The 13,695-nt window shown below is 37.6% G+C and overlaps 1 protein-coding gene across 1 annotated transcript in view; it reads left to right on the top strand.

Moving 5' to 3' along the window:
- GPR158 (G protein-coupled receptor 158) overlaps positions 1–13,695 on the top strand; it is a 331,761-nt gene that overhangs the window by 236,856 nt on the left and 81,210 nt on the right. The window lies entirely within an intron of this gene.

Genomic DNA, 13,695 nt, shown 5'->3' with positions numbered 1-13,695 from the left:
AATAAAATATCACTTGACTGAGATCTGAAGAATGAGTAGATGTGAGAGAAGGAAAAGGCCGACTTTCCAGGGTGCCACATTCTTTTTGGTTTTCCCCTTACCTCATGAGCTGCTCCATCGAAGGCTCTTTGCTGATTCTTAATCTTCTTTCCAACTTTTTAATACTTGAGTCTCAGGATCCAGTCCTTGTAGCTTTTCTTAATCTACGTTTTCTTCTCCCTTGGTGATCTCACATAGCCTCAAAAGCTTTAACTCCATTGTTTTGTTTTGTTCTGCTTTTTAGGGCCGCACCTGTGGCATATGGAAGTTCCCAGGCTAGCAACTCTCTCCTTCTGGTTACTCAAGAGAGTCATCCTTGACCCCTCCCTTTGCTCACATCCACTGGAAAACCGTTCAGAGCATAGCGAGGATCTGACCCCTCCTGGCCAGTTCACAGCTACCACCCTAGCCTAAACCACTGTCACTTCCTGGCCTCCCTTCTTCCATGCGTACCCCCTACCAGCTGTCTGTTTTCAAAATATCTATCAGTTTGAATGCCAGAGTTAGACCATGGCAGTTCTCAAAGCTCTGAAAAAGTTTCCCATTTACCTACAGTAAAAGCCAAAATCCTTAGGCTAGACTTCAAGACCCAACATGATTTGGATCCTATCCCCCTGCAATACCTCATTTTCTAATCATCTTTCTTGACTCACTATTCATAAGTGTTCTTACTTGATTCTATCTAGGTTTTCCAATTCTTTTTTTTTTTTTTTTTTTTTGCTTTTTAGGGCCTCACCTGCAGCATATGGAAGTTCCCAGGCTAGGGGTCAAATTAGAGCTACACCTGCTGGCCTACACCATAGCCATAGCAGTGTGGATCCAAGCCATGTCTGTGACCTACACCACAGCTCACGGCAACACTGAATTCTTAACCCACTGAGCGAAGCCAGAGATGGAACCCACATTCTCATGGATACTAGTCAGATTTGTTTCTGCTGTGCCACAATGGGAACTCCCCAGGTTTTCTGTTTCTTGAATCACATTTTATATTTCTCCTTAAGATAGAAATTATTTGGTATGATCATGTTTTATTTATCCATAAAATTATCCATATTACTTAAATTTCTAATTTACTAGCATAGGATTATACACAGTAATTAATAATAGAAGCAGTATAATAATACAAAGACTGTTTATCATGCTTGGTACTGTTCCTGCATAAATGGCATGTTGTACATTGTAGCATTTAATTTTCCCTGTTCAACTACCAGACAGATACCTAGTCAAAGTCACAATTATGAAGTGAAAGACCTGAAATGACCTCAGTAATCTGAATATCTTAATCATCTGAATATCTGTCGTTACTGATGCCATCATCTTTTTCCTGAACTCCTGCTATTTTAAAACATATTTTCTACTCAGTAGCCAGAAAGGTATTTTAAAACATCATATCTAACCTCTCATCACTTCTGTAGCTTCTCAGCATTGTTACAATAAAATCAAACACTTGCCAGGGTCTACAGTGTTATGTATAGTGTGGTCCTTGCCAGACCCCCAGCCTCATCCAAAACAACTTTTCTCCTCACGTTCTACCTACCTACCTACCTACCCTGACCTTCTTTCCCTTTTTAAGTGAAGCACAATCCCTCTCATGGTAGGCGTGATAACAGCTCCCCACAGACATCCACAGTCCTAATCCCCGGAACCTGTGAACATGTTACCTTACGCGGAAAAAGGAACTTGGCGGATGTGGTTCAATTAAGGATGCCACGATTAGGAGATTATTCTGGATTGTCAGAATGGCCCAAGTTTCCTAAGTGAAAAAGAGAAGCAGAAGAAAGAGAGAGAGATGGCATCATGGACTGGCTGTTACTGGCTTTGATGAAGAAGGAGCCACTTATGCCAAAGAATGCAGGCAGCCCGAGAAGCTGGAAAAGGCGAGGGAACAGACTCTCCCCTTGAGTTTCTAGATGGAACCTTGATTTTAGTTCCATAAGCTCCATCTTGGACTTCTTACTTCCAGAACTGTAAGATAATAAATCTGCATTCTTTTAAGCCACAGAATTTGTGCTGTATTACAGCATCAACAGGAAACTAATATGCCTCTTATCATAGGACCTTTTCACATGCTTTTCCTTCAGTTTTGAAGAATCCTCCTCTCTTCTTTTCCCCCACTCCCATCTCATCAATTCTTTTGCCTAATTAACAACTAGTCATCCTTTAGGTTTCCACTAAAATATCACTTTTTCAGAAAGGCTTTCCTTGACCCCAATATGAGTCAAAATCCTTATAATGACTTCTCGTGGAATCCTGGTATCTTTCTAAAAACACCTCTCTCAGTTTATAACTATACATTCCAAAGTGCAATTATTTGCTTAAGGTCACTCTCCTGCACAGACTCTAGTTCTATAAGCAGTGGCCTGTTTCCATTTTGCTCATATTGTATCTGCAGCACTTAGCTCAGGGCCATAGCTAAGTGCTACAGCATCACCATAGTTGAAGCACAGTAAATAGGCAGTAAATGAATGAACGAGGTTGTACTTGGATGTGTTTGGAACTATACCCTACTTTAATGGCTTTCATACTATTGAAATAGCCTCCAAATAATCTGCTTAATTGTGGAAGACCAGGATGATTGTCCTTATTTATACAGCTTTATTTAGTGCCTATAGCTAGGCATTAAAACACTTTTTAATTTTATTCCTAGATGTTAGCAAATTTTGCTTTATTTTTTATTTATAAGATTCATACTTATAAGTGGTCATAATAAGGAGCATGGGCCTAAAAATCTATAGAAGAATTTTAAAGCCCCTTAAACAGAAGCAGAAAACAAAGACATTTGAAAGAATAATACATGTTAGGCTGATAAAAGTTCAAAGCAGTTATTAGAAACCCTTTCATTGACTGGGGTCCAATTTTGGAAGATAGCTGATGGACCTACACCTGTGAAGATATCAAGTACAGAGAAAAGGAGAGAGAAATGGAAATTTAAGAGGAATAAAAGACAACATTCTGCTTGACAATTCTATTATTATGCCTGGGAGGATAAAAACAGAAGACAGCAAATTCTGTCCAACAGGAACATCAGGATATACCATCATGTTGACTTCATGCTTAACTACCTGCCTATTTCATCTTTCATAACATAAATTCTTTCTGCAATTGCTTGAAATATTAATGCATAGCTCCCAAGTTCATGCCGTGTACCTTGGTTTTAAATAAGTTAGTGTTCATGCTCTCATGCCAGAAAGGGCCAAATGACTTAATGAAGATTTAGATGTAGCTTGAGGTGGAGGGGAAGAAAGGACATTAAAATATGTTATTGATTGAGTCTGGAAAGTAAAATAACTTTATTTCAGGTGAGAGAATGGAAGATAGTGTCTCAGAAATTGATAACAAAATCTTTGGCCACATAGCGTGTGTTTGGGTACATGGGTGTACATGCATGGAACATTCTTGACAAGAAGAAAAACTTGGTCATTAGACCAGAGCTCATTGGCTTTCTTGGGTTTTGCAGAAATTAAGTTTATGATTTTTGGCTAGAGTTTTTGCTATAAAGAGGACCTCTGCTAATACGTGATAAAAATGATGAAATAAGCATAATATAGCCAAAGGATCTAATTATTTGATGGTGTAAATTTAACCTATACATATCTGTTAAATATCTTACTACTTTCTCTGTTCCTTGTATGACCTGTACCAGAATTGCTCATAAAAATTTTACTGGGGGTCGCAGTTTTTTTTAAAAGTATTCTTGAATAAAGTAGAGTTTTTCGGGCTGGTAACTCCATGGAAGGACACTTTGAGGATATTCACTGTTCTACTGAGTTGTTATGCAATGAGCCTCTTCTTTTATGCTGCATATTGTTGTACAGATTTGCAAGAATTAAGGTTATTTTTGCCTTTTCTAAGCAATCTTAGACTACCGACGATTTCATAACAATGCTTATATTGGAAAGACCAAATTAGAGATTATCATCATTGTGCAGATAAGGACAAACCAAAATCTGACTAAATTTAGCATTGTTATAATTGGGTAGCAGAGAGCCGAAGCATTTAAAACATTTTTTTACAGATTCTCAAAAGAGACTCATGATTTGAAGTCCATACATTTGTGAACAAATGATTAGTCTTCATTATCACCTAAAAAACTTTTATGTAATTTATAAAAGAAAGGAAAAAGAGCTCTAAAATATCAACTAAAGTATATTTTCTTGCTAAATCACATAAAAATGACATTTCATGGATTAGTAAAACATTTTAAGAAATATGAGGTCTAGAAATTTGTTTTCAGCTTGACTAAACCACCAGTTTCAGCTAACAAAGTGAATTTCTCCCTTTAATCTTGGTTATCTGTTTGATTGATGGATGTGCTTTTCTATAAAGGGCACCAATACATGTATAAATATGGTACTTATTTTCAGGGTGTTTTCCTCCCCACCCTACTACCCTGTAAAAAAGGAGCTGCAAAAGATTAGAACTGGAAGGGACATCAGACACACCTTAGTTTTGATTCAGTCTCTGTTTTGCAAAGAAGAGAGCCTGAGGGAAGTTGCAACTCCTCCAACTTTCCTCTGCTAGGTGATGAGAAAGCTAGGAATAGAATCTAGTCTCTGGTCTCCTGGTCCAGCATTCTCTTCTATCTCTGACGGTCCCTCTGATAGTGTGTGGATGTGAGATTCAGGCGGAATTAAACAGGGTCATCAGGGAGGCTCATGTCCTACCCCTTCCTCATTAGGCTTCCAAATAAATAAAAGGCACAAAGCATAACATGGGGAACTGATTTAAAATAGCTTGAGGTTTGGCTCTAAGGAGTTTGATGTAAAACACCTATAACCTCAGATGGGCCATGTTGTTAAGTTTCTGATATTCAATTGTTTTACCTAAAAAATAGAAATTTTATCTGTCAAATCTAATAAATAATCCTATCAGGTTTCAGTGGCACGGAACCTAACTTAGTTAAAAGACTGTTTTTTCTATCATCATCGCAAAGTCTAAAACAAAAACTTGGACTTTTCTCCAGTGTAGAGCACATGCATCATCCAGAAGCAGAGAAGAACCAGGAGCTTCTTGCTTCCATGCATAGATCTCAAAGGGCAGGAAACAAAAACAGAGAGAGAGTTGAGAATGAGAATGAGACCATAAGAATATAGTGGAAGCAGCCAAGCTTTTAATCTGTTCTTATTATTTATTTTGATACTCAGATTAACCCAGAATTGGCCAGTGGGAGCCTCTTCAAGCTGGCTCCTGCATGCTTTGATATGACTTCATCATTTTTTTGAGTGCTTACTTACTTTCTAGTGCAACAGAAAGTACTTTCTCTGCTACAGCCCTGGATCAGCCTTTTCTCCAAGGAGCTCTGGTGCTTTGTAGGGAAAATGGTAGCCATTCAGTTCTGAGGTATAGTCACTTCTCTTTTGACAAACATAGGGCACAAAGTTCCATGTTTTACAACTTGGCCAGTGTTTCTCAAATCTCAGTTATCTAGGAAATTTTGTAGGGAAATTTCTCCTCAACGCTTACATTTCTATCCTTAAGACAGTTTTTTAACCCATCTAGACTATGTCTTAACTCAGTGTCATTTAGATACATTTGGATTGTAACCAGAGCGAAAGAGAAAAGGGAAATCGGAAGGAAAGTCGTTATTCGTGCGCATGGCAGCACTTCTGAGAAAACAGTATCCTGGGGATAGTTGTTTCATGCTGAGATGGCTGAAAGAGTATGGAAATAGAGACTCTTAATCCATAAATAGCTAGAGGAGTTCAGGAATATTGGCTAAAAACTGAAATGAAAAGACTTCAGAGAGTTGGACTATCTCCTTCAAGGTGGGTGGAAGAGTGTGATACCAGGTCACTTGTTCTCTTCTGTAGGGTAGGTTAGAAGACTAGAAGCAGTGGTGGAAAAAGCCCTGGAGTTCTGTGCAGCCCCATTCATCCTCTCATTCCTCCGCTCTTCTTCCCTCTCCACCTTCCAGCAGAATGCCCCTACCAGTCGGTTGCAACTCCATCTTGCCAGTTGCTCAACACAAACATCTTGGGCTTGTCCTTGGCTTCCTTTTATCTCTTATATCACATATCAAGTTCATCATGAAATCCTGTTGGTTCTACCCTAAAAACGTAACCAGATCCATCCATTTCATACCCCTGCCACTGTTGTCACCCTGATCTGAGGCATCATCATTGAGCATTAAATTATTGCAAGAACCTTCTAACAAGCCTCCCTGTTTCCCATTCTTGTCGTCTGTAGTCTCTTCTCAAGACAGTAGCCAGAAATTTCTTTTTAAACCTGTCAGGTACTCCTGCTTATTTTATTTTATTTATTTATTTTTTATCTTTTTTTAGGGCTGCACCCGTGGCAGGTGGAGGTTCTCAGGCTAGGGTTTGAATTGGAGCTGTAGCCTCTGGTCTATGCCACAGTCACAGCCGCAGCAACACCAGATCCAAGCTGCGTCTGCCACCTGCACCCCAGCTCACGGCAATGGTGGATCCCTAAACTGCTGAGAGGGGCCAGGGATCGAACCTGCATCCTCATGAATACCAGTCTGTTTCGTTTCTGCTAAGCCACAATGGGAATTCCTGATCCTATCTTAAACTGCAGACTACCCTAGTCCTCGTAGTACTTCCAATTGCATGGAATTTATTACTTTATATGAGTTTTATTATCTTCATTTCTTATGTATATTTATTTAAAATTTTTCTGTTTCCCTCCACTAGAATTTAAGTTCACTCCTCTATTTCAATACCTGGCATAGTGCCTGGCTCGTAGTGGGTGTTCAACAAATTGCTTTTTAAATGAATGAATATTTTTCAGACACTCTTCATAGAGTAACATATCTTTCCTTATATTATATTATTGATGATGGCTTTTCATACCTCTTAAAAGTTATTTTTTTCCATTCTTTTTTTTAATATATATATCATGATTTTATTTATTTTCTCATTACAGCTGATTTACAGTGTTCTGTCAATTTTCTTTTTTTTTTTTTAATTTATTTTTTTCCCACTGTACAGCAAGGGGATCAAGTTATCCTTACATGTATACATTTTTTCCCCTACCCTTTGTTCTGTTGCAATATGAGTATCTAGACATAGTTCTCAATGCTGCTCAGCAGGATCTCCTTGTAAATCTATTCTAAGTTGTATTTGATAACTCTAAGCTCCCAATCCCTCCCACTCCCTCCCTCTCCAGTCAGGCAGCCACAAGTCTATTCTCCAAGTCCATGATTTTCTTTTCTGTGGAGATGTTCATTTGTGCTGGATATTAGATTCCAGTTATAAGTGATATCATATGGTATTTGTCTTTGTCTTTCTGGCTCATTTCACTCAGGATGAGAGTCTCTAGTTCCATCCATGTTGCTGCAAATGGCATTATGTCATTCTTTTTTATGGCTGAGTAGTATTCCATTGTGTATAAATACCACATCTTCCAAATCCAATCATCTGTTGATGGACATTTGGGTTGTTTCCATGTCCTGGCTATTGTGAATAGTGCTGCAATGAACATGTGGGTGCATGTGTCTCTTTAAAAGTTATTGTTTACATTTTTAATTATAATCATATTTTTAACTGTAAATCTTTTAAGAGCAGGACCCTGTCTTTTGCATCTATTTCTACCACAGCACATTAAAATTTTGTTGAATTTCAGTATGATTCTAACTAAAGCAATTACCATATGCATATACACATATATGTTTGTATATCTTTGTATACCTCTGTCTTTATCTTTGTGTCTCTGTTTCTAGATCTCTGTCTTGATCCCTGATTTCCCAGTGAGGAGGTGGAAAGGAATCTTGAGCAGGGGAGTCTTTACTTCCCAGCCCCTCTTTACTCTCAGACCTCACACTGTACTGCTCCCTGCCTCTCTCACTCTGCCACAGTGATACTGGCCTCTTTGCTCTTCCACGCACAAGCCTGGAGTGCACCCACCCTCCAGCTTTGGCATTGGCTGTTTCCTCTTTCTGGACTTGAAGTCCAGATATCTTCTTGGAAAACTCCCTCATCTTCTTTAAATTTCTGCTCAAATGTCAACTCTTCAGTGAAAGGAAGTTAAGGAGCTCATTATTTTCAAATACACAGGGAGAGGTTAGATAGAAAATTATGACATTAAAGGGAGAATAAACCACCACAATTGTAGAGAATTTCTAATGGGGCCAAGTGAAGACAGATTCAGCAATGATGTGGAGGCAGAAATGTCACAGTTTGGCAGTAGACTAGGAACATAATAAATTACCCTGAGAATGCCTTCATAGGAACACACGAGGAGGTGCTGGCTCTGGCAGCGATAGAGAATGTGACAGTCAGATGGTCTGAGTTGAAAGATAAGAAATTGTACCTCTGCAGCAGTGTCATTGCTAGCATGTTTTAGCTCTCTAGTAAAAAAAAAAAAAAATATATATATATATATATATATATATGAAAAGGACAAAGTATCAGTTCTTTTCTAATTTCCTTGCCAGAGTTTGTGGATTAATCACTTTGCCCACAGGAAAAACATGGCAGAAACTCTTTCCATCTCTTTTTCAGTGGTTACTATTTCTCCCATGCTGGCAAAAACACATCTTGAATCTTCCCATGCAAGCTCCCCAAAACATAAGTAATTAGCTATTTCTGAGGTTTGATAAGTTATTTTCAGTTAATAAAATGAGTAACAAATTTACACTTGAGGTTTTAGGTATTACATGTGAACATGTGGTTTTAGAGAACTTTAGTCTGTGGGAAACATTCTCAGAATTGTCAGGCATTTACGTTAGCAGACTGCTGCTACTGTGGTGTCCAAGTTTGTCCCTGGGGTCTTATTTGTGAACAGTTGATATAAGACAATATGAAGATACTTAGACATATTTGAAAGATAAGAAAATAGCTCCAAACAGAAGAAAAATTTTAGAACTAGAATGTTTCCTCTTCAAAATTATTAGAAAAAACATTGTAGAAGATATAAAAACACTATTTAAAATGGTAGCAAGTATTCTTTTAAAAATGATAAGAAGATGACATTTTGACAACTCAAATCACACCCCGAATGCCAGGGACACAGTGTCACCAAAGGGTCACAAGTCAATAAAATAAATATATTACTTAAATAAAATAGCAAAAGGAAATATATAAAGGAATAATACTAATGTACAATCATAGTAATAAAAACCCAACCTCAGAATATACAGATCCTGGTATAAGTGTGATTGAAGGAAGAATTTGGACATCTTGATTTTCTTTTTTTTTTTTGGTTTTGTTTTTTGCCCTTTATTAAAGGGCTGCTCCCGCAGCATATGGAGGTTCCTAGGCTAGGGGTTGGATCGGAGCCACAGCTGCTGGCCTATATCACAGCCATAGCAAGCCACATCTGCCACCTATACCACAGCTCATGGCAATGCTGGACCCTTAACCCACTGAATGAGGCCATGGATCAAACTTGCATCCTCATTGCTAGTTGTGTTTTTAACCTGCTGAGCCACAATGGGAACTCCTGGACATATTATTTAAATTAGAGAGGTCAATGTGAACTTTTAGGAGAAAAAACAAATTACTAGCATATATAAGAGAAGTATGTCCACTTATATGTTTATTTTAGTTATACATTTATCTAAAAGCTGTGATTATGGTACATGAATATCTCTTCATGTTATAATTTCTATGATATGAAGAAAACAGACCATAATTTGTGAAAATTGAATCACTATTAATGGACCTTTATAAATACTTTCTATAAATTATCTAAGGGAGATGTTATTTATGATTAAATATCTGTATCCTCTGTGATTCATTTATCCTTGTGTATTCTAAATTGAGATTTATTTTGAATATCATCTCTAGGTTTTGGAGATAATATGATTAATTCAAGTATAGACATGTTCAGATGATATCCTCATCCAAAAATTAATTTCATTTCCACTTTGACTTCATTCTTCACACTTTGACTTCTGTAACCAATTTACTTTTTATCATGCTTCCAAAGATGTAGGGGGAAAAATGCTTGTCCTGCTCCATGGTCTTGTTCACTTCACCCAGGCAGTCGTGTTGTTGGGGGTCTAGATGGGACCGTCCCATAGCCCCCATACTAATGCTCTTCTTCGTGAGGAGATGAGATGCTTTTAATGCACACATGGGTTTCTCTCAAAACAGTTGCACATTTCACCTTTTGATATAAAGCATAGCATCTTATCAGATGTTCTGAAATAAAAGGTGCACTTAAAAAAGGAAGGTCAATTGTATATGGCCAGTGCTGGCAGTGTTCACTGGGAAGTCTCAGTGAACATTGCTTATTAACAGCTTTGAGATCTGCAGTAAGAGAATGTGTTTAAAATAGCATTTCCCCATCTTGCTTGATTTTCATCATCCTCTTTTCTACATGATACCTATTAAAATATTTGTAACTAATAATGTAAGGAAGTACCATAATGTTTGCCTTAAGGTATACACAATAAAAATCCTACAATATTGCAGAAGCATTCTTCTGTTTATATAGAGTGAAATTGTGTGTGTGTGTGTGTGTGTGTGAAGGAGAGAGAGAGAGACATGAGCATATAAGGTAAACTACAAGAAAGCAGGAGAATGAAGAAAATTCAGGATGATGGTTACCTTAGACAGGGAGGTAAAGAGACTGGAATCACAGAGGAAGAGGGGAATAAAGGGAACTTTAAAGTATAGTAATATTCTTTTCGTTAAACTGAGTGGGTGGGTAAGTAAGTATGGATATACACACATATATACACACACATACATATATATGTATACACACACACACACACACATATATATATATATATACATATAAAATATCCTAGGATGCCCTACTGGTTAGAGGTTGAGAAGTATGGAAGATGAAGAGTATTCAACATTGAATGTACACATTTCATTTCAAGAAATCTAGATGCTGCCAGTTGATCTTGTAAGATGAGGAATGAGAGTGGCCTGCCGAATCTAGCAATATTGAAGTGGAATTGCCATGACCAGTCTGGGTGCAGTGGTGGATGACAAAAGACAAACTATGATTCCAAGGCGGGAATGGATGAGATGACATAGAGACAGCAAGTAAAAACCATTCTTGCTGCAAGTTTTGTGGTGTGGGGAAGCAGAAAATTTGAGTATTAGAGGAAGTTGTAGATCAAGTGAGACTATTTTTAATGAGAAAAAGTACAATGTGTTTTCATGGCTCTGGATGGCCCCATAGAGATGGAAAATGATGGTACAGGAGAGAAGTGAATATTATTACTAGGGAAGCCCTTAAATAGACAAAGGCGTATGAGACCTAGTGAGTAAGTGGAAGGGTTGAACTTGGACCAGAACACATCCACTTCATTCATCGTGATAGGAAAGAAGGAGGTGCCAGGCCTTCTCTTTCTTAAATATCAGATGGAAATGTGGGGTTGTGGCAAAAATGAGAACTTGGAACATCTTCGAGAGTGTATCATTTTTGGCTCTTTCTCTCATTTTCCTGTTATTCATACTAGAATCAGGCAGTGCCTCAGTGCGGCTAAAGTAGGACCCTGAGAAGTAAACTACAACCTTCTGATAATTGGTAGTGACTTCTCAGACTTTGTGATATACAGTGATCTGGCTTCATATCTGTCCTCCAGACAATCATACATTCTGTGGCAAAATGTCCCCGATCGAATACTAACTCGGATAATAGTACTCTCTGTCAAGTCCTGTTCAATTCAGATTCAGATGTGTTTGGATCCATGTCCTCTTCGGGGCTGTCACTGTATCATCTCTTCAATTACTTAGGCTATTTCTGCTATCATAAAGCAAATTGAAAATTTGACAGTTGTCTATTTATCTATCTGTGTGGACAGATAGTACAGATCTTCAGGACTGAAACTGAATTATCTGTCAGATAGAATTCAGATAGAATTTCGATTAAAAAATTTAGATGCACAAATGGATTAAGCACTTAATAACTCAGGCTTTTTGGCAGTTCTGGAAAACACTGAGTAGTGTTAAAATTTTTTTCTCTCCACTTGGTCAACCTTTTGCCATTTTGTTTCACTTACTCTATTTAAATAGAATGTTGAAGGTAAATGATGAATGTTGCCAAACTGTACAATTTTTAGGTAATGTTTAAATGGCATTATTTTCACCTTGGAAATCTTGGCTTCTAGGAAGTGGCACATTTATCTCTAGGTGCCTTCTCAGTTCTTCCTTAGGAAAATATATTTTATTTCTGTCCCTTTGTATTTGAGATAAGTGAATTCATGATTCAGTTCTAGAAAAAGCCTGCAGGCGTTAAGAAATGGGGTCCTGCATTCAGCATGCTGAACTTCACAGAGGAGGTGGAAAGAGAAGAGAAAGGCAAGGAGGGAAGAGATTATTTCTCTTATTAGTACTGTTCATTTAGCGTAAAAGTATTAGTGTTACAGAACAACTAAACATCCTGACTCTCATTTCTCTGCTACAGTATTACTGTGTTCTGTTTGGGTTTACAGTTGAGTTCCTGTGTTTCACTATTCTAAGCAACAGCAGAAGGATCAGCTTCCTAACAATGAGAGCTGACATTTATTGTGTTATTTTCCATCCTCTATACCGTAGCATTATATATCCTCAGTGCTTTATGTGTGTTATCTAATTTCTGATACATCTTTGCATACCCTAGTGTGCAGCATAGTGCCTGACATATAGTAAGAATCCAATAAATATTTCTCCAGTTACCTGTAAACAAAGAATTAAATATGCCAACAGTACACAGCGTTGACATGACAAAAGCTTTCTGCCCTATAATGTGATATAAAAGGTTCTAACAGTACCATATTACCAAATATGTGTCCATCATGGATGTTCTAATAAAATTGGAATTGTTCCTTAACTTTCTGGAGACATATGATCAAATTGTGTTAAAGCAGTTTTTTCCTGAAAAGCTTAATATGCTGGCTAGCGAATACCTTTTAGTATTTACTTACGTGATCAGTCTTAGGCTTTCTGGTGTAATGGTTAAGAGCATGGACAGTTGAACTACTGTAATGGACATATTAGCTGTGTGACCTCAGGTTAGCCATTTAACTTCTCTGGACCTCCATTGCCTCATCTGTAAAACAGATAATAAAAGTATCTTTGGATTACTGTATGAATGCAGAATGCTTAGAGTAGTGCCTGACACATGTTATGAGAATTGTGTTAACAAAGTAGCATGTCCTAAAGCAGTGGTTCCCCAACTTTACAAACATCAGAATCACCTGAGTCTTGTTAAATCCCACATTGCTGGGCCCCACCCCTGAGTGGCTGATTCCATAGTCCTGGTGTTGGGTCAGAGAGGTTGCATTGCAGGTAAGTTCCAAAGGGAAACTGATGTTCCTGGTTCCTGGTCCCTGACCACACTTTGAAAACTTCTGGCCTATGGTAGTGCTTTCAAACTCTGCGATGAGAGAATGGTGGTTTTTATTTGTTTGTTTTGTTTAATTTAAATCTGATACAATAAGTATGAATTAGGAGGAAATAAAATGCAAAAGCATATTCTTGTAGTTTTCCAGTTGATTTTGTTTTCAGATAAATGTGAATTTTTTGCTCATACCTTAAAAAAAGGTAGAAAATTCATATAGCAAATAAAGTGAATGTGTACATTTATATTTCATATCAGGCTAGTCCCATAGGGTATTTTTTACCATCTTTTAAATAAAGACTAAAACCTGGGATTAAGATATAGATATCTTTGGGTGCAATTATTCTGCCTACCACAACAATAAACAAAAATTCAAGTTCCAACCCCAGTCTAACCAGAGCTGCCACA

Source organism: Phacochoerus africanus, chromosome 12 (assembly GCF_016906955.1).
Source record: "Phacochoerus africanus isolate WHEZ1 chromosome 12, ROS_Pafr_v1, whole genome shotgun sequence".
In the NCBI taxonomy this organism is placed as follows: domain Eukaryota; kingdom Metazoa; phylum Chordata; class Mammalia; order Artiodactyla; family Suidae; genus Phacochoerus; species Phacochoerus africanus.
The sequence above is the reverse complement of the archived record's forward strand: the minus strand, read 5'-3'. Positions and strand labels throughout refer to the sequence as shown.